The following is a 26,532-nucleotide window of genomic DNA, read 5'->3' as shown; positions in this document are numbered from 1 at the left end:
GGTTAAGATGTTCCTTAGATATAGATGGCCACCATCGACGACATTCGAAACGAAAATGTGCGCAAGCTCGGGAATCGGGTGATGGATAACTCAGATGCCGACTTTGTCTTCGCGACATTTATGGAGGGAAAGACAGACGAAACTATGAATTACAAAATGGCTGAAAAGATAATCGACACAATGCCGGCCGGCGACTACCGTTTGGAGTTGACGTTCGTAAAGTATTTGGACGGCGAATGGGTGATAGAAAAGGGCCGTAATCCAATACGGGCGTCTGGTAAGCAGAACCTGTTCGTTTTAAATAAGCACACGCGTCCGGGGGCATTGGAGGGAATAGACATGCTGTTCTACGAGGTCGCTTACCCGGTTACCGTGGTCATCTACGGTGCGTATGAAATCAAGAAGCCGGACGTCAAGAAGTTGCAGCCAATGCGACATCCGGGCAACTGTGTTGGGAAGTTGGTAAGAGAGTTCTTCGAGGATTCCTCTAGGGGTGGTAAGCTTACGCCGAAGAGAAGAGAAGCCATCAGGAAATGGGAAGATTCCGCGCGTAGGGCCGGAGGCTCCATAGAGAACATCAAAAAGTTAGAAACCGCGTTAGAAAGGCGCATACATGTGAAAGACATCACCGACGGTTTCATTTACGAAGGGACGAAGAAGTATGGAGGCCGGGGAGCGCCTATTGTTATCTACCAGCACAACGCACATGCGTGGCGAAAGCTGCGGTTCCCAAGAAAGAAAGAAACGCGTGTTTACAAGACCTCGCCGCTTGCAGAACTAATGCACGAGAATTCTATTTGGTTAATGGCTGCGGAGGGAAGTCAATTTATAACGCAAGACGGTACTCTTTACCGGCCCGAAGTGGAACAGCTGCGCATTCGAAGCGCCTGTGAGACTTTAGGAGAAGACTTCTCAGACGAAGTGCTCAGCTCCCGTAGCTTGGACTTCTTAGCCGCAAAGAAGAGAAACGGCTGGAAATCCACACCGGAGAAGTTCAAAGATATCTCCAAACCTTGCGTGGAGCACGGCCAAGGAGGTCTGTGGAACATGGAGTACGACGAAGATGAATACGTGTCGCTGGATATGAAACACTGTTACCCCGCCAGTTTCAAAGGCCTTGGAGATTGTAAGGAATATTACGACCGCTACGGACATCCAGACTCCCAATTCTTTAGGGTGTCACTACCGGGTCACTACGATGCCCCAGCAACGGGATTCGTCAGACTGACCACCTGGGAGCTAGCAAAGGACCTGCATCCGATAATCTATGCGTGGTATGGAAAGCACCTGCAAGATAAAGAATGGATACCCGTACCTCTACTGAAGTTCTTCGAAGAGCGCAAGCTTTTAAAATACACAGCGCATGAAGCCATACTCTGCCATAGCGCCTTCACGCAATGGTTACCGGAGCATAACCCCACAGCGCGCGTGGTCATAGGAAAGTTCACGCAGGGCGCTAAGGAAGGAGAGAAACATATGCAGCGGCGCCTGATTACGGACGCCGGCGAGTTAAGCTTCCTCATCAAGCGCGCGCATGACAAAGGAACGATGGTATCCGTAGAGAAATGGGACTACGTTGTGGACGATAAGCTGCACGAATGGAATGCGCTGTGTTATTACCAGGACCATCGACCGCAGTATTACCCTCTGCGTGCCAGCATGTTAGCCTACGCGCACATTAACCTTCTTGCAATGCTCTTGCGGTTTGACCAAGAAGACATTCCACGCGTAGCCACGGATTCCCTATACGTTAAGCCGAGCGTATGGGAAACGATGAAGGAATTCTATACAGAAGACGAACTCGCGGAAAGTGGTCAATGGCGCGTCAAAGACGAAGAGATCAAAGCTTGGAGAGGCCGTGTAGAATATCACGGAGAACACACCCGCGGTTCCATTACGCCGACGGAATAGCCACTGCCCTCAGTTGCGGACCCTATTTCCTACCAACGCTTCTCTTACCTCTATGGTACCGGCGGCAGCGGTAAAACTACGCGCGTGTTAGAACTCTTTCCTAAGATAAAGGTGCTAACGCCAACACATCGTTTGGAAAGAGAACTCTGCGAAATGGGCTACGACGCGCAAACGTACCACAGCTTCTTCCGTTGGAATGGCCAAAAGTGGGTACCAGAAGCCATCCACGACATACCTCCGGTGATACTTTGGGATGAGATTTGCACCGTTCCTTTAGAAATCCTCAAAGAATTCGTAGAATTCCTCCGTGGAAAGTGTCAAGTAATATTCGCCGGAGATCCCTGCCAGCCTCCTCCAATAGCCGGAGAGATGCCCCACGAATGGCTAAAGGGGTTCGTAGACCATGCGGAGGAAATTAACGCAGATTACCGCAGTAAGGATCAAGTAAGAAACCTGAAAGCGGAATTAAGGGGCTTTAGTGACGCCGACCAATGCAAAACACTGCGCAAACGCGTACGAGCGAAGAAATACGAGGACTTTCTATACGCCTGGCACCCTAAGGATCTGGTGCTAAGTAGTAAGCGCGCGGCACAGTCTCGCATACAGAAAGACCTCTTCAAAATACACCAAGAGCGCTTCCCTACGCATCCCGTACCTGTTTGCTACAAACCCCACGACATCCGCATGCAAAAAAGAGACGTCTGGGTACCTGGTACCGACATCCAACTGCAGAACGCAGTAACGCACGACAAAGCCTGGGTGCAAATGGAAAAGGTGGAAAGAATTACCTCCCATCCAGACTGGCGCTTGGGCTATTGCATGACAGTCCACAGCGCGCAAGGGCTTACCATAAAGGAAACCTTATGGATCATAGACCAGCGGCTGTGTTGGAGCAACCTTATCTACACCGCCGTAAGCCGCGTGGAGTACGCCAAGCAATTGAAAAGAGCCTGGGGTCCGCAACTGCGCTACGATAAGACGCCAGAGGACATAGCAAAGGAGAACATTGCTAAGAAACTCCTTCGCTACAAGCGGCACGACGAAGAAAAAAATATGACGTTCGACCTATGCGTGGACGACGTCTATGAGAAAGGGGCACGGTGTGCAAAATGTAACATACCTCTACTATGGAGGTTTGACCCAAATGACGATCAGCAGTTCTCCGTGGATCGCATAAATAATAAACGCGGGCATTGCAGAGGCAACGTAAGGTTGACATGCCTAGAGTGCAATCGGGCGCGTGAAGCAGCACTACTTTGAGTCTTTGGGGACTATGAGCAGCTCTTCCATGACGAATCCGCGACTTGGGCCATTTAGGTAATACAACACGGGTTGTCCTTCCTTGGTGACGGACTTCGAAATCTCATACGTTTTCAGGGACCAGTTACGATCCGTGGCTCTTTTACTGCCACCTTCGAGTTCCCCCGGCTGATAGAGGTATCTGACCACTATGTTGCGGGGGAGCTTTTTTTCCTTCAGTCCGACCGCCCTTGAACTTCTGACGTAGGACTTGTGTTCCACGTGTTTCTTCTTCATAGCATCCTTGGGTTTCATTCCTGTAGCCCTGGCCGCCTCGTTGTTCAAAGCCGCGACGACCTGGGGGAGCCTCTGAGTCCATTCCCTGTTGCGTTTGGAGGGATCTTCCAGCTCTTTCCAATACTGGTACCCAAAGAGACGCTCGGCCAAGGTCTTATTGAATCTTTCGACGATGCTCTGACCCCTGTGGTACTCTGCTTCGGCTCTCCTAATCTTAGTGTCGTGGTCTTTCAGGGTCTTAGTAACCACGCCCATGAACTCCGTCCCCGCATCCACTTGCAGCAGCTTGGGCCATTTCAAGACGCGCTTATAAATCCTACCTAGGGCTTCTGCGACTTCCCCAGAATCCTTGCTGGTTATGGGTTCGGCGTCCTTGTATCTGCTTGCGATATCAACTACGGTCAAAGCGTATCTATAGGTCTTTCTTCTCACCTTGTCGTGCGGTAAGAAAAGCAAATCCGCCTGATGAACTTCATTGGGGGCATTTACGGTAAAGCTGGGCCTGGGAATGTACTTGGGCACGGGAAGATAAACCTGCCAGAGGGTTTGTTTTCTTAGCCAGTTCTTAGCCGTTTCTTCTGATACCCTGGCCGCGGTCGCGAGTTTCTTGATAGCTGACGCTCCTTTCCAATAGCCTTCGGGCCCATAGTAAATCGTTTTGAGTTTGTCCTCAGTTCGACCCATTATATGAATTCCAAAACAAGATTGATCTTGCGTCCGTTGAAATCCACCGTCTTTCCGTCCACTTTAATGGCGATGTTTATGCTTTCTACCAAATGAGACAAGTCATAGCTCAAAGAAATGGGAGTGTATTCTACTGGGTCAAATGGATTACCTTTGGGTAGAAACTTGGACATAAGAGAAGACTTTTCCCCATTGTTGTAACTATGGACCAAGTCGCAATAGACTTCATAAGAGGATGCGTCTTTCCATTTCACGGGTATGGCCGTGTTGGTAATTGTCTTGCCCGAGGCACATAATAAAGATCCCAATGGGTCAGACTTTCCAAAAATTACTGAATAATTTGGCATATTATGTTTGAGGGTCATTTCGTGCGGCAATCCCGTGGTGAGAGTATAACCGCGCTTGGCGAGCTCCTTAGCAAGGGTGATTGGCGTGTAATGTCCATCGGGCAGCATTTCACCTTGATATTTGTTAGGCGCCTTAAGTACGGTGACCAAGGCATTGACTAAATTATACCAAGAATTGTACAAAGAACAACTAACCAGACTAACCTTATGGGCTTTGATGGGGGGATTCAAATAAGTGGTAAAGTTATTTTTATCGCTTTCCAAAAAGACGATCATATATTTCAGGAAACACAGTTTCCTTCGTTAGAGCAGATACGCCAAAGCTACGCCTCCTGCCAGCCCTGCGACTCCTACGAAGACTAATTCATTGTCTTTTTGTTTCTTAGAAGGCTGGTAGTAATTCTTAAACTGAGGCTTTCTTAACCCCGTCGATGCGGCGGGGTGTGCTTGCGCATAAAGCTTAAAGGCGTACTCTGTGTTTTCGAAGTTCTTATCCGCCTGCATTTTGTCTTGGTAGTTCTTATCCAACCAATCCCTGTAAGCTGGTCTTTTTTCATTCCAAGCTGCCACGTCCCTTTGATATTTCTCCAGCGCTAAGTCGTGTCTCTTCCTTTCGGCGGCTAAATCTCCGCTGCGATCACCTCTAACTAATCTATCCAAATATTGACCGCCATAATTAGCTCCAGTGAATGCTAAAGCTGCAATGACTCCACCTGCGACCACGCTAGCCATTATATTATATTATTATATTATATTATATTATTATTATTATATTATTATTATATTATTATTATTATATTATTATATTATTATTATTATATTATTATATTATTATTATTATATTATATTATTATAGGGATTTTCACGAGTTACGTCGTCGGCAGGTACTTTTCCTTCCGTAGGTAATCCTTTACCATGATAGCCCCGCCTACGGCAGCGGTCATCTTAGCAAAATTAGCGAAGCTCTTGCTTGGGTCTTCAGTAAAGTCTTCTTTGAGCACTTTCTTACCTACCCAACCAATACCCGCAACGATGGAAGTAATGATAGCTGCTTCTTCAACAGTTTTCAATAACGCGGTCGACATTATATTACAAAGCGAGAAGGAAAATCTAGGTCGCCACGGCACGTGGTGATAAATCTACTCCATTACGGGTATCTTGCTTCTCTTAGGGGGCTCCTGCACGGGTGCGTGATATGTTGACGGTTCTACTTTTGGCTTCGTAGCCCGCCATTGTAAGTAGAGGCTACCTGCTGCTATAGCAACTCCCAACGCGCCAATGACGTACCCAGGATTAATAAAGGATTCCTCTTCTCTTTCCTCCACCTTTTCTTCTTTTTTGGCTTTGTTCTTTTTATTCATCTCCGCGAGCTTCTTACCGGCAGCGACTCTGCCTGGAGATTTAGCCTTGGTAATCTTGGTATCTTCTACGGGAGCCTTTTCTGGTTGTTCTTCGGTGCCACTCATCTTATATTAAGGGACTTGAAGGACTTGACAAGTAACTTGATGACGACTTGACAATGACTTACGGACGACTTAATAATGACTTGGCAATGACTTAACGGCGACTTGACTAAGTACTTGAGGCGACCTGGGTAATTCCTGAGGACGACTTGACTAAGTACTTGAGGCGACTTGATCAGGTACCTCAGCAAGTGCCGCCTGGAAGACCCTCTCGACTTCTCTGTCCTTCTTGAAGTCCTTCCAAGACACCAGTACCTCCTTCAAGTCGACGTGCTGAGCTACGTGAAGTGCCGCAGAGGCGACTGCCATTAACTTACCACACTTCAACGACAACCACCCGCAGGTTATCTTAAGTTCTTGGGATATGACATAGTCATCTCTTATGTCCTTCCGCAGTTGCTCCACGTCGTCTATGGGCAGTGCAAGTCCAAGTAATTTAGTCGCAAGTCGGATAGCGGAGTCTGCTACGGCGTCCGTGGTCTTACTTGCAAGGGCAGCCTCGTACCTCTTATGGAACTTCTTAACTTCCTCTTCTGACAACTTATTAACCTGCTCATGGGTAAGTTCCTTGCCTATCATTTCTTTGCACTTCCCAGATGACACCAGGATGTTAAGTTGTTCCTTGAGGTTACTTTCGTCTAACTGCGTGGGGACTTCATCTAAGAGCTGCTCAATATCCATATACATTAGGAGTTAAAGATCGCAGATCTTTATGGAATACGGAAACCTCAAAGAGAAGATCATCTTGGAATGTTGGTGCGTTTTTAAATGCCTCATGTATTCGTGTAACTGTTCCTTGCTTATCTCGCCGCCGTAGTCGCTTAAGATGGTTTCCAGATCAGACTTGCTCGGAGCATAAAATACGACAAGTGAACCTATGTTTTCCCTGAAGGGCTTAGAGACACTGGTAAGCTGCTGGGAAAGCAACCAAACGCTGATATTGTCATGCCTACCGCTGAAGGCGAGTTTAACGAGCTCGGAAGTGCGTCTTTTTACATCGTCCCCACAGGCAATGTCATCCAGTATCAAAAGGGTTTGCGTATCTTTAGGGAATTGTCCGTGCCAAAACTTAAGGTGGCTGGATAACTCATTAGGGTCTAAGATGTCCACAAAGAAGTCGTCATCTTTCACTCCTACGCCCGTCCAGGTGCGGTTGTTCACGTAGGTGGGGCATAATAGCACTATGTAGTCAAATCGGTATCTAAACGGTCCCAATAGCTGCTCTACTACGAACTGGGTCTTTCCACAGCCGGTGGGTCCTACGATCAACGCGTTACAAGGCATGGGATTTGGGTTCATTATATCCCTTCTTTCGAAGGGAACTTGTTCCCTGATATATATGGAGCCTGTGGAAGCAGTGCAAAGAATTGTCGCCGACGTAAAAGATAAGAGAGACACCATTGAAATGCAGAGGGAGGAAATTGATTGCCTTAAAGAGCGCGTGCAGGAGTTGTACGATGAAATGTGTGGTCTGAAGCGTGCAGAACGGTTTGGCGCGCTGATAACGATGGCAACGTGGGCTAAGGAGTCCGTTAAGGACTTCATGCGATATCCCCTGTAGAATGTTGACAATAAGGTTAAATCTTTGTTAAGGATGCCTGGAAACTATTTCAAAGAGTGTCTCAGAATGTTGACGTTTAGCTTAAATCTTTGTTAAGGATGCCTGGAAACTATTTCAAAGAGTGTCTCAGAATGTTGACAATAAGGTTAAATCTTTGTTAAGGATGCCTGGAAACTATTTCAAAGAGTGTCTCAGAATGTTGACAATAAGGTTAAATCTTTGTTAAGGATGTTAAATGGAGGCTAAGATATTGTTAAGTATATATGGACTGCTTGTTGTGTAAGAAGGTGTTCAGCACCAAACAAAGACTTCAATACCACGTTCGTCGCGGCGTTTGTACAAAGAAACCCCTTAGCCGCGCTTGTAAAGATTGCGGTAAGGAATTCAGCACCGTTCAAAAGATGCAACAACATCAGGATAAACGCATTTGTGGGCTTTGTAAGGACTGTAATAAGGAATTCCACAACCCCTTCGAAATGCAGCAGCATCTGAAAAGGGGCGTCTGTAATCGAACCAGACAGTGTAGTTTCTGTAATAAGATACTTAGTAGTCGTCAACGTTTACAGACGCACCGGAGAACGCATGAAGTGAATTATAGGTTTCTCTCCCGCGCTTACGACTTGGAAGGCGTGGATTGCTACCAATGTGCGGATTTGATGTGTCGCTGCCCGCATAAAGAGGATTACTTAAGGAATCGCATAGATTACCATAAGAAGATAGTCCGTACTTTCCCCTCTTTTGAACGCGCCGAAGGCGTTCCGTGGACTAAAAGGGAGTATTGGAGGCAGGAGTGCGATCGTTGTGGTTGTGTTAGAGAAGAGGAACATATCTTCAACTGTCTTAACAAAGCTTTAACCTAAACGTCAACATTCTGAGACACTCTTTGAAATAGTTTCCAGGCATCCTTAACAAAGATTTAACCTAAACGTCAACGTTCTGAGACACTCTTTGAAATAGTTTCCAGGCATCCTTAACAAAGATTTAACCTTATTGTCAACATTCTGAGACACTCTTTGAAATAGTTTCCAGGCATCCTTAACAAAGATTTAACCTTATTGTCAACATTCTGAGACACTATTTGAAATATATGATACGCAATAGCATTTCTTGGGGCCTTTAATAGTAAAGCAGGGTTTGTGCAAAGAGTCTCAAATCCTAATCTTATTTTTCTTGTTGTTTGTTAGGGATCAACAATACCTCAACAAAACAACAAGAAAAATAAGGACCCCTTTTAAAGCGCCCTGCAGAGCCCTAAGTATATGCTGGCCTACTTCGTGGCATTTCTGGGAGGATTCCTGATCGCCCTTTCAATATATGGACTGTATTACGTGCGAACCACCTGCAGATTGCATTGCGACACCCAAACCTAAACCGCGTAAAAAATACACCTGCCTTCATTGTGGCAGTGCATTCCTGGAAGGATCCTTCGTTGGGCATTGGTGCTCCGCGGATCCTAAAGCGCAGCGGACTTTAGCAGACGCACTAGTAAGCTAATTATGCAGAGGACTCTCGGGCTCATACTTAACCACGTCGAATACCCACCTGCCATCCTTTTTACCATGACTCATAACATGGGTAACGTCCTGCCCTTCAATGGCGTACCTTATCCTATCGGGCGCCCAAAGGGTGTATGTTCTTTTTTTATTCTTTAAGACCAAGCGCAGGCGGTCGATGTCTTCAAAGACCACGTAATTCTTTATCTCGTAAATCTCCCCCACGGTTAAATCCCTCCAGTGTGTTTGTATGAACTTTAACTCGTTAAATTTATCCTTATCCATTATACCTATGGAATATTCTCAAATGCGTTGCCAGAGTCTGCGCGCTTTTAAAGCGCTTGCAGCACCACCTACATGGCAGGCGAATTCCTTGTGCATACTCCGTGATCTCCCTGCAAATGACATCGTAGTCGCTGCTAATCATTACCTTATAACCGTTTTCTTCATACCTCTGTAAGAGGCGGCGTTGATCCTCGGATAATACCCCGTTGCCTTTTGGAGTCTTCAGCTCGATGCAGAAGCCACGGTAATGGGTGTGCGCATTCAGGATAAGCAGGTCGGGTTGCCCCCGTTGATATCCTTTCTGCCAGCACTTTATGCGTTTACTGTCGCCGTCCTGCAGTTCGCCTAGACCAGGGGTCACGAGCATTTGGGGGTACAACCTGCGGATGTAGTCTACTACCTTTTTATGCAGGTCGAATTCATTTTCGATCTTAAATACCAACTTGTTTGGACCGTCGAAGCGCTTGTCTATTGCATATTTACCCGTCCTACGCAGCGCGGGTAGGACTTCCTCAAAGACCCAATCACGAAACTCCACAGCTTTGGGTAGTTTGGAGCTAAATATCAGTTCGTACAAACCAGGTTCGGATATAAACACGGAATGTGGTTGCGTAGTAGGGGAGCGGTGATTTGAAGCCCCTTGTAGATCAACCCATCTTTTCTGGTATTTCTCAGATACGTGTGCTCTAATTGCATCTCTAGGGCGCTCATAGCCCAACGCCAAAGCCACCTCCTTTGCTTTGAAGTACAGTTTGTCGCCTTGCACTATGCATTGCAGTTTGGTTTCGTTGTTTTCGTTGTTTTAGCTGATTCATTTCCACGCTTAGCTGCGCGTCTGAGACTACGAAAATGTACGCGTTTATCTTAGTAGTGTCGCTGGCATGTTTGGTGCGCTTGATCTCCAACGTAATGCCGTCCTGGGTATTTACCAGGCGTAAACCCTGACCATGTAGGTCTTCGTCGTTCGTTGTGCGCATGTCGATCCACCGCGCATACTTATCCTTAAAGAATTCCTTTGGGCCACTTTGGTCGCCAAACTTACGCGCGACTTCCCGGTACATGTCCTCGGGCTTTATCCCTTGTGAGTAAACCTTATTAGGCACTCCGTTAATGCTAACGCCTACGTTAGTGATGTTAGGATTAAAGAACGCCTCAGAGTCACGCACTCCTGCCGTGTATGTCTTTGCGAACAGCAACATTATCCCTGTGAGGCTGCGCCTGGGAAGGTTAATGCTTTGGTTTATGACCTCTTCGACGTTGTTTGTAAAGCTGAACGTCTTGTACATCACGACGTGATCGTAAAGGAAAGCCTTCCCGGCGCTGTATTCCATACCGGCGCTACGTGCGAGGTCTTCGCTGTATACCGTTTCGTACTGCAGCTCTAAGTTAGTAACGGAGTATGGGTGGACGGCTGAGGAACTTACGTCCTTTCCCTGCAGGATGTTTGTAGTGTCTGCTAGGGTTACTTCGAACTGCAGTTCGCTTAGCTGCCTTGGGTAGTATGCACCGTGGTTCGTGATAACTTCGAAATCTAATGGAACGACATATTTAGTACCATAAGCCGTCTTTATTTCGTCTTCTCCTGAGGCGCCAGAGGTTGCGCTTCTTACCTTGCGTATGGCATCAATGGCGATTCCCTGCTCTATCCTTTGCGCGCGGTCAAAGGCCGTCAACCATAAGTCTTTGTACGTGGTATACAAATCATACCTGTTTAAGTCCAGCAAGGATTCCCCGGCGAACGTTACGCGTATTTTGGAAACGAGGTCTCTACCCACGTTATTGACGACGTAACGCACGTCCGCAGTGTTTGGTTGTATTGCTAGGTCAAACCTTAGCGCCAGGGTGCCAGGAACCAACACTAGGTTATCTGTTAGGCAGGGTACGCCTACGTACAGCGTCTCCACTGGTTTTGCGCTAGAAGGTGTGAATGTAACCCGGTGAAAGGTGCGTTCTGCTTTCAGTCCGCCAACCTGCTTAGGTAATACGTTGGGATTTAACTTTGAGCTTATCATATATAATGGAAGTAGAAGGAACAGACCCCGACTTCGATCCCACCACTGAGGAAGGTCAGGCTGACATTAACGACGGTGATGAAGAACCGCTGCTTCCCACCCAACAAGTCGACGATTCCCTAAGGGATAGGATTGCAAAGGCCCTAAGACATTCCAAAGCACGCGAGTACACGTTTCCGCGTGAGCACATAGAGCTTCAAAACATGGGCGAGCCGGAAGCAGCCGCGCGGGAAACCGTAGAGTGGGCAATGCAAGAGCTAACGCAGCGTTATTCCCGTTTCGATGCTGACGACGTAAGGCTCACAGAACGCGGAAACAAAGTCCTCATAACCGTTCAAGACCTGAGATTTCCTGACAAAGACCGCTGGACGAAACCACAACCCCTCTTTGATGAGAATGGTGACGTTAGGGGTGACGTCTCAAGATTAAAAGGCTTCCAGCGTGCCACTAGAAGCATGTTAGACCGGCTGGAAAACCTGAACGAAAAGGTCGCACTAGAAAAACGCGCTATCGAACTGCAAAAAACGTTAAAAGAAAGGGAGGAAGAATACGCAAAGCAAACTCAGCTAATTGTCGATGCTGAAAAAAAGTTCGGTAACGAAAGAATGATGGAAATGAGAAACCAGTTGGATAAAGCCCTGCGCGATAGGGATAAAGCCCAAAGGGACTTAGAAGAAGCTCAAAGCTCACATGCTCCAACGGAAGCGCTGCGGGAAACGTTGGAAGAAAGGGAGGAGGAATACATGAAGCAAAACCAACGGCTTGCCGACGCGCATAGGAGAGAGGTCGAATTTAAAAATCAAGAAATAAGCGAGCTGGTAGACCAAAGAACCCGAATTCGACGTGAAAGAAATCAGGCTCAAAGGGCTCTTAACCTCGCCCTGCAAGAGTTAGACTTAATTAGAGACGATACCGAAAACCTACAAACCACCATAGCTGGCTCTTTGGTGGAAAGGCGGCGGTTAATGGCTGAAATCAATACTAAGGAGGAACAAATCCGGCAAAGAGATCAGGCTATTGAAGACCTGGAGGGGCAAATAGAGCGGCAGCAAGAAGTAATCGAGGACCAAACTCGTACCGAGGAAGAAAGGGAAGCAGCTCAAAAGGAAGTAGATACGCTCGAAATACGCCTTGCGGAATTACAGGCGCAAAGAGAAAACCTGGAAAAGGAGCTGGGACTTACCACCAAGGAAAAGGTAAAAAGAGCCCTTTTGAAGTATGGTCTTCCGCTGGCATTTGCGGTCGCTATTTCGAGCGTAGTAGGCGTGATCTTGTCCGCGCTTAAGGCTACAGGCGCGGGCGTAAAGAAATTAGGCAATGGGCTGACGGACTTGGGAAAAAAGATGGCAGCCGGTCTTCTTGGGCTGCTGGGTAGCGTTCTTGGCCTGGCACTTAGGGCCGGCGGAGAACTGTTAAAGTTCGTGGGGAATAACATTTGGATATTAGTCGTAGCTATTGGGGTTGTCCTCCTGAAGAAGATGAGGGGCTGATCTTATCCTTGTATATTATGTTGGGCTTATCGTCGTCGGGCATACGAGGCGTCCTCGACTGGGGATAAGTAAAGATAGTATTCGCGCCGCCTTGATAATGCGGAACTAGTGGTATGGCGGTCATAGTAGAAATGGGCTTATGATTCCAAGTAGCATCCGTTGGAGGATCTTTTGACGGGGCGGCATTTATCCGAAGGTAGGCAACGTCGTTGGGAAGAACCTGAAGCTTCGCATATTGACAATTGGCTATCATATGAAAAGTTACCGGCGTTAAGTCTTCTGTGCTTAACGGTGGGGGCTCCGACGAGAAATGAGCTGGGTTCCTATTATAATCTTTTTTTCTGTAGGGTAGTAATGGGTGGTTATCCTCATCAACGATCCTAAACCCGACATTACACGAATACCCCGTCGAAACGCAAATGGTACACATGATCAATCCCAGGCCCCCAACCTTCACCCACAGCCCGGTGTCATGCCAATGCTGTTCTAAGTAGTCCTTCTCCTCCAAAAAATGTAGAAACCAATCTTCCTTCGCGTGTGGGTTCATATATTTAAAGGCTAAGCACCGTAAGAGTGCTAATGGTCTTGTGATTATAAACCGTATCTCTCTGATTTTCTATACTATTTATGCAAACGCTCCCGGTGTCATCTACGCGCATTTGCAGCTTTACCTTCCCATGGCAATCGGCGACCATGTGGAAAGTCCAAACCGATAGATTTTCGGCGCTGGCTGGGTTGGGCTCTACGGAGAAATGCGCAGGCTCCCTGTTGTTTGTCTTATTTCTCATAGGCTGCCGTACGCCATTCTCATCCAGGAACCTAAAGCCGACGTTGGCATGGCTGCTCGTACCAATGCAAATACTACAAAGGATTAACTTCTTTCCCGAGTAGTTCAGATCCACGGACATGCCCGTGACATCAACCCAAGATGCCTGGGTGTATTTTTTCTCGCCTGTGTAAGTCGTATAAACACAATCTACTCCAGCTACGTAGGGGTTGTTCATCGCCATATATAATAGCTCAGACCAATGCTTGCAGCTGTTAAGCCGGGTTTTAGTAAGTTATGGTTATATTCCTCAGGTATGGTTGCGGGAATATGCTTTGATGGTTTCGTAACTACGGGTAGCTTCGTTTCGTGTGATTTTTTTGGCTTCTCTACGAAGTGAGGAATGCCCTTGGTCATGTCAGAGTTCACGTCATTCACCCCAAACTTCATATCCTTAGTAGCTCGTTGAAGTTTGTTGTTGTATCCTACTACAGAACCAGTATTTATAGATAATTACTAGGCATTAACCAACAACCCGGTGCTACTGCATAGTCCAACCTCGTCTTAGAATTTTGTATAGCTAGTTGGTAACGCTGTACGCCCTTGCTAATGTCGCCCTCCAAGATTGAACTTTCGAATAAGATCAAGGCTTCGGCTCGCGTCTCTTCTGCGGCGCCGGTATTCCCCACTATGCTTGATCGGGTATTTACTTGGGCTCCAAGGATAGAATACACGTAAGCTTCTATGCTGCGATTCAAACGAGCAAGACCAGCTCTAGTTAGTCCTTTACCTTCTGGGGGTATGAAATTAAAGTATTGCTTCGTTTGCTCGTCGTTGGTAATCTTAATAATCAGTGGATTGGCCCCGGCATACTTACCACCCTCGTCTTTGAACAAAGGTCCATCGCGGACTTGCTTGGTATCCTTAACTGGACCCTCCAACCACCACCACTCATTCTTCAAATGATAATGGGTTTCTGGGTGGGAAGCCATGGTCCATTGTAAATTCAACGCGTGGACTTCCTTATCACTTAGCACATGCCCGCCAATCCCCCAATAAGCCCAAATGTGCCCCAAACCATTGTTAGGACCCGCGGTACACCTGAAATCCTTCCCTACAACACCAAACTCCTTACAAAGTCGGTCGAGCAGCAGTAAGGGGGACTCGCGATCACCATTCGGAATCGCCCGGGAATTACCCGTGTTTATGCACTGGCGTCCCCCGCGGGAATTACCCGTGTCCCGTTATATGTTGCGCGAAGATTTCCTTACTGCTGCTATGTTTGTGTCGCAAACGGAGGATAAAATATTCCTTAGATATAGATGGACACCATCAAAAGCATTAGTAACAAGACTGTGCGCCGACTGCGAACTCAGGTGCTGGACCGCTTAGACGCCGACTTTGCCTTCACAACGTTTATGGAGGGAGATACAGATGAGACGATGAGCGAGGAAAGAGCAGAAAGGATAATTGACTTAATGCCCGAAGGTAATTACCGCCTGGAGTTGACGTTTATAAAGTATTTAGACGGCGAGTGGATAATAGAAAAGGGCAGGAATCCAATACGGGCGTCTGGCAGGAAGGACCTGTTCGTTTTAAACAAGGACACGCGTCCTGGGGCGCTGGTGGGCATCGACATGTTGTTCTACGAAGTTGCTTACCCGGTCACCGTGGTTATTTACGGTGCGTATGAAATTAAGAACCCGGACGTTAAGAAGCTCAAACCAATGCGGCATCCGGGTAACTGCGTGGGTAAGTTAGTTAGAGAGTTCTTCGAGGATTCCTCTAGGGGAGGTAAGCTTACGTTGAAGAGAAGAGAAGCCATCAGGAAATGGGAGCATGCTACTCGTAGGGCAGGAGCCACCATTGAAAACATCAAGAAGTTAGAGGTTGCTTTAGAAAGGCGCATACACGTGAAAGACATCACCGACGGCTTCATTTACTCCGGCACGCACAAGTATGGGGGCCGGGGTGCGCCTATCGTAATTTACCAGCATAACGCACATGCGTGGAGGGAGTTAAGGTTCCCTAAGAAGAAAGAAACATGCGTTTACAAGGAGTCACCGCTTGCAGAACTAATGCACGAGAATTCCATTTGGTTAATGGATGCGGAGGGAAGTCAATTTATGACCCAAGACGGCACTTTGTATCGTCCTGAAGTGGAACAGCTGCGCATTCAAAGCGCCTGTGAGACTTTAGGAGAAGACTTCTCTGACGAAGTGCTTAGCAGTCGCAGTTTGGACTTCTTAGCCGCAAAGAAAAGAAACGGGTGGAAATCCACGCCGGAGGAGTTCAAAGATATAGCTAAAGCTTGTGTAGAACACGGTCACGGTGGTCTGTGGAACATGGAGTACGATGAAGACGAATACGTGTCGCTGGATATGAAACATTGTTACCCCGCAAGCTTCAAAGGCCTGGGGGATTGTAAGGAATATTATGATAGATACGGGCATCCAGACTCGCAATTTTTTCGTGTTGCGTTGGATGTTCACTACGACGCCCCATCAACGGGGTTTGTACGGTTGACCACCTGGAAATTAGCAGCGGGTCTGCACCCCATAATCTATGCGTGGTATGGGAAGCACCTGCAGGAGAAAGAATGGATACCGGTGCCCCTATTGAAGTTCTTTGAAGAGCGCAAACTTTTAAAATACACAGCGCATGAAGCCATACTTTGTCACAGCGCCTTCACGCAATGGTTACCGGAGCATAACCCCACAGCGCGCGTGGTCATAGGAAAGTTCACGCAGGGCGCTAAGGAAGGAGAGAAACATATGCAGCGGCGCCTGATTACGGACGCCGGCGAGTTAAGCTTCCTCATCAAGCGCGCGCATGACAAAGGAACGATGGTATCCGTAGAGAAATGGGACTACGTTGTCGACGATAAGCTGCACGAATGGAATGCGCTGTGTTATTACCAGGACCATCGACCGCAGTATTACCCTCTGCGTGCCAGCATGTTAGCCTACGCGCACATTAACCTTCTTGCAATGCTCTTGCGGTTTGACCAAGAAGACATTCCACGCGTAGCCACGGATTCCCTATACGTTAAGCCGAGCGTATGGGAAACGATGAAGGAATTCTATACAGAAGACGAACTCGCGGAAAGTGGTCAATGGCGCGTCAAAGACGAAGAGATCAAAGCTTGGAGAGGCCGTGTAGAATATCACGGAGAACACACCCGCGGTTCCATTACGCCGACGGAATAGCCACTGCCCTCAGTTGCGGACCCTATTTCCTACCAACGCTTCTCTTACCTCTATGGTACCGGCGGCAGCGGTAAAACTACGCGCGTGTTAGAACTCTTTCCTAAGATAAAGGTGCTAACGCCAACACATCGTTTGGAAAGAGAACTCTGCGAAATGGGCCACGACGCTCAAACGTACCACAGCTTCTTCCGTTGGAATGGCCAAAAGTGGGTACCAGAAGCCATCCACGACATACCTCCGGTGATACTTTGGGATGAGTTTTGCACCGTTCCTTTAGAAATCCTCAAAGAATTCGTAGAATTCCTTCGTGGAAAGTGTCAAGTAATATTCGCCGGAGATCCCTGCCAGCCTCCTCCAATAGCCGGAGAGATGCCCCACGAATGGCTAAAGGGGTTCGTAGACCATGCGGAGGAAATTAACACCGACTACCGCAGTAAGGATCAAGTAAGATACCTGAAAGCGGAATTAAGGGGCCTTAGTGACGCCGACCAATGCAAAACACTGCGCAAACGCGTACGGGCGAAGAAATACGAGGAATTCCTTTACACATGGCATCCAAAGGATCTGGTGCTAAGTAGTAAGCGCGCGGCACAATCTCGCATACAAAAGGATTTGCTAAATATACACCGAGAGCGCTTCCCTACGCATCACGTACCTGTTTGTTATAAACCGCGTGACACCCGCATGCAAAAAAGAGACGTCTGGGTGCCGGGTACCGACGTTCAACTGCAGAACGCAGTAACGCACGATAAAGCCTGGGTGCCCATAGAAAAGGTGGAAAGAATTACCTCCCATCCAGATTGGCGTTTAGGCTATTGCATGACAGTCCACAGCGCGCAAGGGCTTACCATAAAGGAAACCTTATGGATCATAGACCAGCGGTTGTGTTGGAGCAACCTTATCTACACCGCCGTAAGCCGCGTAGAATATGCCAAACAGTTGAAGAGAAGCTGGGGACCGCAACTGCGTTACGATAAGACGCCAGAGGACGTAGCCAAAGAGAACATTGCCAAGAAACTCCTTCGCTACAAGCGGCACGACGAAGAAAAGAGTACAGATCCCCGCTATGCGGGGGTCAAATTCGACCTATGCCTGGACGACATCTATAAGAAAGGGGCAAGGTGTGCCAAGTGTAACATACCTCTACTATGGAGGTTTGACCCAAATGACGATCAGCAGTTCTCCGTGGATCGCATAAATAACAAACGCGGGCATTGCAGAGGCAACGTAAGACTGACATGCCTAGAGTGCAATCGGGCGCGCGGTGCTGCGCTACTCTGAGTCTTTGGGGACTATGAGCAGCTCTTCCATGACGAATCCGCGACTTGGGCCATTTAGGTAATACAACACGGGTTGTCCTTCCTTGGTGACGGACTTCGAAATCTCATACGTTTCCAGAGACCAGTTAGGATCCGTGGCTCTTTTACTGCCACCTTCGAGTTCCCCCGGCTGATAGAGGTATCTGACCACTATGTTGCGGGGGAGCTTTTTTTCCTTCAGTCCGACCTCCCTTGAACTTCTGACGTAGGACTTGTGTTCCACGTGTTTCGTTTTTATGGCATCCTTGGGTTTTATTCCCGTAGCCCTGGCCGCCTCGTTGTTCAAAGCCGCGACGACCTGGGGAAGCCTCTGAGTCCATTCCCTGTTGCGTTTAGATGGATCTTCCAGCTCTTTCCAATATTGGTACCCAATGAGACGCTCGGACAGGGTCTTATTGAATCTTTCGACGATGCTTTGAACCCTGTGGTACTCTGCCTCGGCTCTCCTAATCTTGGTGTCGTGGTCTTTCAGGGTCTTAGTAACCACGCCCATGAACTCCTTCCCAGCATCCACTTGCAGCAGCTTAGGCCATTTCAAAACGCGCTTATAAATCCTACCTAGGGCTTCTGCGACTTCCCCAGAATCCTTACTGGTTATGGGTTCGGCGTCCTTGTATCTGCTTGCGATATCAACTACGGTCAAAGCGTACCTATAGGTCTTTTTTCTCACCTTATCGTGCGGTAAGAAAAGCAAATCCGCCTGATGAACTTCATTAGGGGTATTTACGGTAAAGCTGGGTCTGGGAATGTACTTAGGCATGGGAAGATTAACCTGCCAGAGGGTTTGTTTTCTTAGCCAGTTCTTAGCCGTTTCTTCTGATACCCTGGCCGCGGTCGCGAGTTTCTTGATGGCCGACGCTCCTTTCCAATAGCCTTCGGGTCCATAGTAAATCCTTTTGAGTTTGTCCTCTGTTCGACCCATTATATGAATTCCAAAACAAGATTGATCTTTCGCCCGTTGAAATCCACCGTCTTTCGGTCCACTTTAATGGCGATGTTTATGCTTTCTACCAAATTAGACAAATCATAGCTCAAAGAAATGGGAGTGTATTCTACCAGATCGAATGGACTACCTTTGGGCAGGAACTTGGACATAAGAGAAGACTTTTCCCCATTGCTGTAACTAAGGACTAAATCGCAATAGACTTCGTAAGAGGATGCGACTTGCCATTTCACAGGTATGGCTGTGTTGGTAATCGTCTTGCCTGAGGCACATAATAAAGATCCCAATGGCTCAGACTTTCCAAAAGTCATTGAATAATTTGACATATTATGTTTGAGGGTCATTTCGTGCGGCAATCCTGTGGTGAGAGTATAACCGTGTTTTGCTAATTCCTTGGCCAGTGTGATTGGTGTATAATGTCCATCGGGCAGCAATACGGCTTGATAGTTAGATCCTCCTGTATGCTCAGGGACTATGCCCCTAATCAGGTTATACCAAGAATTGTACAAAGAGCAACTTATGAGCCGAACCTTATGGGCTTTAATGGGGGGATTTAAATAAGTGGTAAAGTTATTTTTATCGCTTTCCAAAAAGACGATCATATATTACAGGCGCCAAAGGCGACACTAGAGGCTAAGCGTAGCTTAGACTAAATACGCCAAGGCTACGCCTCCTGCCAGCCCTGCAACTCCTACAAATACCAATTCATTGTCTTTTTGTTTCTTAGAAGGCTGATAGTAATTCTTGAACTGAGGCTTTCTTAACCCCGTTAATGCCGCGGGGTGCGCCTGCGCATAGAGCTTAAAGGCGTAGTCTGTATTTTCGAAGTTCTTGTCTGCCTGCATTTTGTCTTGGTAGTTCTTTATCCAACCAATCCCTGTAAGCTTGTCTTTTTTCATTCCAAGCTGCCACGTCTCGCTGATATTTCTCCAGCGCTAAGTCGTGCCTTTTCCTTTCGGCGGCTAAATCTCCGCTTTTGTCGCCTCTAACTAATCTATCTGAATACTGACCACCATAATTAGCTCCAGTGAATGCTAAAGCTGCAATAACTCCACCAGCGACCACGCTAGCCATTATATATTACACCGTAGGTAGGTACTTTTCCTTCCGTAGGTAATCCTTTACCATGATAGCCCCGCCTACGGCAGCGGTCATCTTAGCAAAATTAGCGAAGCTCTTGCTTGGGTCTTCAGTAAAGTCTTCTTTGAGCACTTTCTTACTTACCCAACCAATACCCGCAACGATGGAAGTAATGATAGCTGCTTCTTCAACAGTTTTCAATAACGCGGTTGACATTATATTACAAAGCGAGAAGGTTATTACTCCATTTCAGGGATTTTGCTTTTTCTCACGGGCGGCTCCGCAGGTGCGTAATGCGCTGGTTCCAATTTTACATTTGGCTTTGCTGCCCGCCATTGTAAGTAGAGGCTGCCTGCTGCTATAGCAACTCCTAACGCGCCAATGACGTACCCAGGATTGATAAAGGATTCCTCTTCTTTTTCCTCCACTTTTTCCTCCTTCTTTGCTTTGTTCTTTTTATTCATCTCCGCGAGCTTCTTTCCGGCAGCGACTCTGCCCGGAGATTTAGCCTTGGTAATCTTGTTATCTTCTACGGGTGGTTGTTCTTCGGTGCCACTCATCTTATATTAAGGGACTTGAAGGACTTGACAAGTAACTTGATGACGACTTGACAATGACTTGACAACGACTTGACTAAGTACTTGAGGTGACTTGACAACGACTTGACTAAGTACTTGAGGCGACTTGATCAGGTACCTCAGCAAGTGCTGCCGTGAAGACCTTTTCGACTTCTCTGTCCTTCTTGAAGTCCTTCCAAGACACCAGTACCTCCTTCAAGTCGACATGCTGAGCTACATGCAAAGCCGCAGAGGCGACTGCCATTAACTTACCGCACTTCAAAGACAACCACCCACAGGTTATCTTAAGTTCTTGGGCGATAACATAGTCCTCGCTTATGTCCTTCCGCAGTTGCTCCACGTCGTCTATGGGCAGCGCAAGTCCAAGCAATTTAGTGGCAAGTCGGATAGCGGAGTCTGCTACGGCGTCCGTGGTCTTACTTGCAAGGGCAGCCTCGTACCTCTTATGGAACTTTTTGACTTCCTCTTCCGACAACTTATTAACCTGCTCATGGGTAAGTTCCTTGCCTATCATTTCTTTGCACTTCCCAGATGACACAAGGATGTTGAGTTGTTCCTTGAGGTTACTTTCATCTAACTGCGTGGGGACTTCATCTAAGAGCTGCTCAATGTCCATATACATTAGGAATCATAGATTCCAACCGTGTAGGGAAACCTCAAAGAGAAGATCATCTTGGAAGGTTGGTGCGTTTTTAAATGCCGCATGTATTCGTGTAACTGTTCCTTGGATATCTCACCGCCGTAGTCGCTTAAGATGGTTTCCAGGTCAGACTTGCAAGGCGTATAAAATACGACAAGCGATCCTATGTTTTCCCTGAAGGGCTTAGAGACGCTGGTAAGCTGCTGCGAGAGCCACCAAACGCTGATATTGTCGTGTCTACCGCTGAAAGCGAGCTTAACGAGCTCGGAGGTGCGTCTTTTTACGTCGTCCCCGCAGGCGATGTCATCCAGTATGAGCAAGGTTTGCGTATCTTTAGGGAATTGCTTATGCCAGAACTTCAAATGGCTGGATAACTAGTTAGGATCCAGTATGTCCACAAAGAAGTCATCATCTTTCACTCCTATGGCCGTCCAGGTGCGGTTATTCACGTAGGTGGGGCATAATAGCACTATGTAGTCGAAGCGGTATCTAAAGGGTCCTAATAGCTGCTCCACGACGAACTGGGTCTTTCCGCAGCCGGTGGGTCCTACTATCAGAGCATTGCAGGGAATATGGTTCGGATCCATTATATATACGATGGACCCAGTGGACGCAGTAAGAAGGATTGCCACCGACGCAAAAGATAAAAGAGACACCATAGAAATGCAAAGGGAGGAGATCGATCGGCTGAAAGAGCGCGTGCAGGAATTGTACGATGAAATGTGCGGTCTGAAGCGTGCGGAAAGGTTTGGCGCGCTTTTGACGATGGCCGGTTGGGCAAAAGAAAGCGTGCAGGACTTTATTAAGTATCCCTTATAAGGCTTAAATAACACTTAGTTATAATGAAGTGCAAGCAATGTGAAAGGGAGTTCAGCAGCAAGCAAAGATTGCAATATCACGTCGAAAGACGGGTATGCAGTAAGGAAGTAAACAACGTTACCCTTTGCGATAACTGTGATAAGCAGTTTAGCAGCGCGCAGGCGTTGGAGTACCATCGTAGCAGAATGGTTTGTTTAAATAACGTATGCGTGCGCTGCGACGAGGACGTTACCGACGCGTGGCACCGACATAGATGCCTTGGTAATTACGATCTGCTGGGCGTAGCATGTGAGGAGCACGGTGACGTTGCCGCCCGATGTTGTCCGGTTGACACCACGAAAGAGTTAACGCAAAGGAAGAAAGAAATTGACCAGCGCTTTGCGGAGTTTGACTGCGTCGAAGGCGTAAGGTGGGAAGATAGAGAGTACTGGGAGGCCAACTGTGAGCGCTGCGGCTGTCAAAGGAGCGGTCAACATATTTGGCAGTGTTTGTATGAGGGTCAAGGTGGCTTTAAAGAGTACTTAGATCGCTTTGATGCTTGGCATGGCAGTAACTAGGTGGCAAGGAAAGCCCGTAGAAGTTAGGAAGGGAACTAAAATAGTAAGATAGGGTTTGTGCAAAGAGTCTCAAATCCCATTCTTATTTTTCTTGTTATTTGTTAAGTATCATCAACATTTAACAAAACAACAATAAAAATAAGGACCCCTTTTAAAGGTATATGCTAGCCTACGCAGCTGCCTTTCTGGGAGGCATTCTAATTACCCTTTCAATATATGGACTGTATTACTTGCGAACTACCTGCCGACTGCATTACCCCTCGTAAGCCGCGTAAAAAATACACCTGCCTTCATTGCGACAGGGTATTCTCCGAAGGATCCCATTGGTGCTCCGCGGATCCTAAAGCGCAGCGGGCGCTTAACTACAAAGAGGAGATGGAGTGACTCTTCTTTCAATGTCAAACTTTCATCGGCCATTTACCTTACCATAGCTGCGTAAGTGGGTGAATTCCTCGCCCTGAATTACGTACCTAACCCTATCAGGCGCCCAAAGGGAATATTCCTCGCCTTCTGAGTCTTTGAGGACTAACCGTAAACGGTCGATGTCTTCGAAGACGACGTAATTTTTTATTTCGTATGCTGCGCCTTCTATCAGGTCACGCCAATGTATTAAATTCAGTCTCATTATAGCTATGAAATATTCTTAAATGCGTTGCCCTTGTCTCCGTAGTCTTGAAGCGTTTGCAGTACCACCGACAGGGAATACGGATGCCTTCCGCGTAGTTGCTAAGGGCACGACAGATGACGTCATAATCGTTGCTAACCATAATCAGGTAACCATTCGCGTCATACTGCGAAATTATCTTGCGTTGGTCTGCGGAGAGTATGCCATTTCCTTTCGGCGTCTTTAATTCGATGCAAAGCCCTTCATACCTTAAATGCGCGTTCAATATTAAGAGGTCGGGTTGACCCCTTTGATAACCCTTCTGCCAGCATTTTATACGTTTGCTGTCAGAATCCTGCAATTCCCCTAAGCCGGGCGCTATGAGCATCTGTGGGTAGAAGCGGCGTATGTAGTCCACGACTTTCTTATGCAGGTCAAACTCATTTTCCATTTTGAAGACTAACTTGTTAGGATTATCGAACCGCCTTTCTATTTCATACTTACCTGTCTTTCTCAATGCGGGAAGAACGTCCTCGAGGACCCAATCCTGGAATGTCTCTGCCGTTGGCATCTTAGAGCTAAATATTAGTTGATACAACCCAGATTCGGTTACGTACAGGGAATTAGGCTGTGAATACGAGGGGAGGCGATTCACCTCCACTCTAAGTTCGCTAAGCTTTACCTTATACTTTTCATGAACATGCACCTTAATTGCATCTTTTGGGCGTTCGTAACCCAACGCAGCCGCCACTTCCTTTGCATTGAAGTATAGTTTATCGCCTTGCACTATGCATTGCAGTTTGGTTTCGTTGTTTTCGAATACGCGAAGCATTATATACCAACGATATTTTTTTTATCAAAAGGATGAGCGAGTGGATCAATAGGCAACGCTCTTTAGCTGATTCATTTCTACGCTCAGTTGCGCGTCAGACACGACGAAGACGTAGCAGTTTATTTTGTCGCCGTCGCCTGCACTGGCGTTCTTGGTGCGCTTGATCTCCAATGTTATGCCATCCTGCGTATTTACTAGACGGAGGCCTTGACCATGTAGGTCTTCGTCGTTAATGGTGCGCATGTCAATCCATAACGCATATTTGTCCTTAAAGAATTCCTCGGGGCTAATTTGGTCGCCAAACTTACGCTTTGCCTCCCTGTAAACGTCTGCGGGCTTTATCCCCTGGGAGTAAACCTTGTTTGGAACGCCGTTGACATTTACCCCCACGTTAGTAATGTTGGGGTTGTGAAAGGCTTCGGAGTTGCGCTTGCCGGCCTCGTAGGGTTTGGCAAACACCAGCATTAGCCCCGTAAGACTTCTTCGGGGGAGGTTAATGCTTTGGTTGATAACCTCATCCGTCTTATCCAAGAAGCTGAACGTCTTGTACATTACTACGTGGGCGTATAAGAATGCCTTCCCGGAGCTGTATTCCATGCCAGCGCTACGGGCCAGCTCTTCGCTGTACACGGTCTCATACTGCAGCTCTAAGTTGGTGATAGAATAAGGATCAACAGCCCCGCTAATTGCGCTGTCCATTCCTCCTATGACGTTCGTAGTGTCCGCCAAGGTTACTTCAAACTGTAACTCGGATAACTGCCTGGGGTAGTACACACCATGACTCGTAATTACTTCGAAATCCAAAGGGATAACGTACTTGCTACCATAGGCGGTCTACCCTTGTTGCGTCTGCTACTGCGGTTGCTCCACTGGAGTCCGTAGGCGCGGGGTTAGTATCGCTGCGAAGCTTACGAAGAATAACGCTTCCAATTCCCTGCTCTATCTTTTGTGCACGGTCAAAGGCTGTTGGCCACAGATCCTTATACGTGGTGTACAAATCGTACCTATTCAAATCCAAGAGGGATTCCCCTGCGAACTTGATTCTCATCTTAGAGACGAGGTTCCTACCCACATTATTGACGGTATAGCGCTTGTCCTTGGTGCTTGGTTGTATTGCTAGGTCAAACCTTAAAGCCAAGGTACCAGGAACCAATACTAGGTTATCCGTTAGGCGGGGAACGCCTACGTACAGCGTTTCTCCAGGTTTAGCGCTAGAAGGCGTAAAGGTGACCCGGTGAAAGGTGCGTTCTGCTTTCAGTCCGCCAACCTGCTTAGGTAATGCGTTGGGATTTAACTTTGAGCTTATCATATATAATGGAAGTAGAAGGAACGGATTTTGATCCCCTTACCGAAGAAGGCCAAGTAGACATTAATGATGATGAGTACGAATCCCTGCTGCCGGAAGCGGATAAGCCGGGCTTCTTTGAAAAGCTACGTCGCAAGTACGGTCCAAAAGCCCGCGGTGCCTTACGTAGCCTTACGGACAGGTTCAAAAGGGAAAACCCTGGTAAATCCCCCCACCTTACATGCGAATGGACGACTTGGGATTAGTTCCTGAAGCTCCTAGCGACGAGTGGTTGCGAAGAGTACAAGCGGAAATGGAGGAATCCATGGAAGAACCGCCAGACGACTTCGAAAGGCTTCGGGAGCTATTACCCGAGTGGATGCCTGAAAAAGCGCAGCTAATGTTCGAAGAAGATGAATACGGCAGGAAACTAATCATGGGTAGTCTTGCTAGAAGCGGCGCTAAGGTTTACGTCATCCGCGATGGAAAAGGAAGGTTCTTTACCGACCCCCGAATTCCTCCAAATTTAATGGCAGCTATCGGCGAAACGGTACCCCAAAAGCTACTTACCGACGTGCGTAAGAGATATCCTAGCGCCAGTTCGACTCTCTTAAAATTCCAACGCGGTGACAAGGGTCACATTCAAGTCCGTTACATAGGCAGGGAAAAATGGTATGACTTTTATCAAAGTAAAAAGTCTAACGCACTTAACAATGCCTTACCGAAGGAAATAACGACAGCACTGGGTAGGCCTGACTTATCCGTGCTGTCCAGCTTAACTACTAAGGAAACATCAAGGTTAGCTTCAGGATTCTTCAGAAGTCTTAAGACTGCTAGGGCTACCAGTCAAATGCATGCCATCTCCGGAATTCTGGATAAGGATCAAGGAAAGCTCGCAAAAATACAAGCTACCAAGGAAGACGTAGAGGAAAAGCTAACGAGTACGCCGTCGGGCAGCAGCGCTGCCTTGCAGCTGCAACAGTCTTTAGAATCCCTCAACATGGAAGAAAAAACGCAGCAAGAACTTATAAACAAACATAGGGAACAACTTGACGAACTTACGGAGCAATTAGACGAAAAAACCGCCGAATTGCAGCAGCAGGCGGAACACATTGAAG

The 26,532-nt window shown here is 47.4% G+C and overlaps 1 pseudogene; it reads left to right on the top strand.

Annotated features, from left to right (window-relative positions):
- Positions 1 to 26,532, top strand: part of LOC148905404 (uncharacterized) — a 42,972-nt pseudogene that overhangs the window by 468 nt on the left and 15,972 nt on the right.

This window comes from Actinia tenebrosa, unplaced genomic scaffold (assembly GCF_029948245.1).
Source record: "Actinia tenebrosa isolate PJP-AT-01 unplaced genomic scaffold, QUT_ActTen_1.0 PGA_scaffold7__59_contigs__length_16204524, whole genome shotgun sequence".
Lineage (NCBI taxonomy): Eukaryota > Metazoa > Cnidaria > Anthozoa > Actiniaria > Actiniidae > Actinia > Actinia tenebrosa.
Note: the sequence above shows the minus strand (reverse complement) of the source record. Positions and strands in the feature narration are given on the sequence as shown.